Source organism: Diplotaxodon limnothrissa, linkage group LG20 (assembly GCF_057381915.1).
Source record: "Diplotaxodon limnothrissa isolate DT_005_m linkage group LG20, D_limnothrissa_male_GT1.1, whole genome shotgun sequence".
Lineage (NCBI taxonomy): Eukaryota > Metazoa > Chordata > Actinopteri > Cichliformes > Cichlidae > Diplotaxodon > Diplotaxodon limnothrissa.
In genome coordinates, this window is record NC_140615.1 from 30,599,449 (window position 1) to 30,602,429 (window position 2,981).

Genomic DNA, 2,981 nt, shown 5'->3' on the forward strand with positions numbered 1-2,981 from the left:
GGTCTAGGATCAGGCAATACTGCTTCCTTCTTTGAGCTCAAAGGTACACAGCAAATTCAAAAGTGTTAAATTTTTTGGTGTTAATAGTCTCCTTGCAAAAGTAGAGTTAATTTTACTCTAAGCAGAGTCACATTCTTTTAATGTAACTCTGAGGTGTAAAATGATAGTAGTTAAAATCGAGTGTTAAAAATGAGTGTTTCTCTGTCAAATCTGGAGGTGTTACAATGGAAACAACTCCTAGAGGGGCTATGACACCAACAGAGTAAATTCACAGACTCCGCCCCCAGCACGGCTCCAATCGAAGCTGAAGTGAAGCCGTTTCAGAACATTTTGCTCTACATATTTGAGTTGTTTGCCATACTTGGTAAGTCATTTTTTCAAAGATTGTTTCAATTATTATTATGAGCTTTTACTTCTGTGGCTCTTTGGAGTTGAGACAAAGCTGTGTGAAAGGCATTAGCCATGTTGCTCGCTGATAGCATAATATTCTGTTTTAGCTAGCTGAAAGGTATTGTTTGCGGGCAAATACCACAGCCTTGAAAAAAGCTTGCATGTGAATTTTCAGTCAAACTTTTGGTCAAATACACCTAAAACAATGTCTAGAATGTGAAATGTTGGTATAATGGTGCTACTTGAAGCCTGAAAACGATCGCCCATAAAAAAACAAAAACGAGCAAACAGCAGTAGCAGGCGTCCTGACTGGGTTCTACGTTAGCATAGATCCCTCCAGAGTTTTGTGCACACGGTTTAGGTAAAAATTAAAAAGGTTGAGGTTTTACATTTAGTTCAGTATTACCTGTTGCCTGTGTCTTTGTCTTTTGGGAAAATACTTTACACAAGTAATGGCTCAAAGAGGATTCCTTTTTTTTTTTTTTACTGTGCTGCAATTGTTTACTGGATTATTTGTGCCATTAATTAGTGTCAACTAATTTTTATTCAATCTCCGCACAGGATATGCTTGTGAAGATGGAATATGGGGGAGAGCAGAAGTGCGTTGAAGTTCCACAAAGGGATGAATGAAGGACATGCATATTGTATTGAAGAAATAAGTGATGAGAATGCTGTTATTTGCATTTACCATGTCAGACCTTTTGATAAACAAAATTCTAATGAAAGTGAGAACATGTATACTGTTACATCTTTCAGAAAATGTTTTGAAATTGTGGTGCACAGTTCAGAATAAATGTTTTTCAAAAACCATTGCGTCTTTTTAGTAAATGTTTATTTCCAAAAGAAATTTCTAGAAGTTCAGAACAGTAAAATTCCCGCTTTTTAGAATGAATTAGAAGATAACTCTTACGTAGTTAAACTAAAATACTCTTTGAGAGTTAATATATAAACTCTTAACACCAAGTGTTAAATTATCAACTCCAGACAGATTTGGTGTTTAACACTAAATCAGAGTTAACGTACCAACTCTCCAAAAAGAGTTAAATTAACACTCTCTGGTGTGGACCCATATAGACACTTTAATAGTGTTGAAATCAAATCCGACAGTGTTAATTTGGACATGCTGGATTTGCTGTGTACTTTCCAAGTGGCAAGGACCCTTCGTAGTGACACAATGAATGGGTGACACTGACTCTGAGATGGTAGTGTCGGACAGAGGAGGAGCCACACAATGTTGTATGTTGCCCAGTCGTATGTCACTGACAGCACCATTTTAACATGGGACCTGGCATGACGATGAGTTCACGGCCCTACAGGTTACCTGAGCATGAGACGAAAATAGTTCAGAAAGAAATAATAATAATGTATACTTTATTGATCCCTGTGGGGAAATTCCTCTCTGCATTTAACCCATTCACTCAGTGAAGCAGTGGGCAGCCACTGGGCGCCTGGGGAGCAGTGTGTAGGGACGGTACCTTGCTCAGGGGTACCTCAGGGTAGCCATTCAGTGGATTTGAACCCCTGACCTTACAATGGTGCCACCACTCTACCTACTGAGCTATCCCTGCCCCCAATGGCTGAAAGACTGAAAATGAGAAAAATAGAAGAGTCACAGAGAGTATGGTGTAGCCCCAAGATGGGTCTCTACAGTTCTGTGTTGACTACCATGAATAAAGTGTCTCAGTTATCCCACGCCCTGGGTCGATGAGCTCCTGGGCCAGTTGAGTACTGCTCATTTTTTCACGAAAAATTGCCTTCTTGGATGAATTTGATTGGCTAATCAGTCTTCAGAAGAGGCCAGGCTGTCTAGAGGCTAGATAGCTGCAAAAACATCACTAACACTGCAACAATGTGTACTTGTGGGGTCTTTGGTGTCACAAATGATAACAGTTTAAGTCAAAATTAGAAATTTTCATCACTCCATGAGAACTATTGCCACTGATTTTCAGTCCTGTTCTTGTTTAATTCAGGGTACCTCAGCCTTTTCCCCTTGTTTCCATTCCTAAACAATGGCTTCCTGACAGCTGCTAGGACCAGAGACCGGCAGCATATTTGTACTGGCACGCACTGGGGCTGCGGCAGCAGAAGCATTTGCAGGGCGCTGGTTGAGTGCCTGTGTGGGTGTACGCTGAGCAGCCATCAGTGTGGGACCTGGGTGTTGTTGTTGGTGGTGGTTGTATAGATGGTGTTTAAGGCCTGAGGCCTGGGTGCTGACTGACGCATAGCATTCGGCATGTTCTGGAAGTGCTGAGGGCGCACTTCCAGAACTTCCAGCTGGGCCAGCTGTTTGGCAGAGAACACAGCACAGTTCTGAGCCTGTGGGATAGCTGCCATGAGGGTGGGACAGGCTGGTATGGGTGAAGGACAGGATTGGGCACAGCTCGGACAGTGGCCATCTTTTGCATGTACTAGTTGGTTAGATGAGCCTGATGCTCCTCTTTCCACTGAGCAAGGGCCACATACAGTGGCTTTGTAGCCATAATACGTCCATTCATCTCTGTTACAGCTTTAGTGTCCTCCTCTGAAGAAGAGAAGCACACAAAGCCAAAGCCTTTGCTGCGGTCACCCTCCATCATCACCTTAGCACTCAT

At 42.2% G+C, this 2,981-nt stretch overlaps 1 pseudogene; it reads right to left on the reverse strand.

Moving 5' to 3' along the window:
- Positions 1-2,392: 2,392 nt before the first annotated feature.
- Positions 2,393-2,981, reverse strand: LOC146611178 (polyadenylate-binding protein 1A pseudogene; annotated as a pseudogene).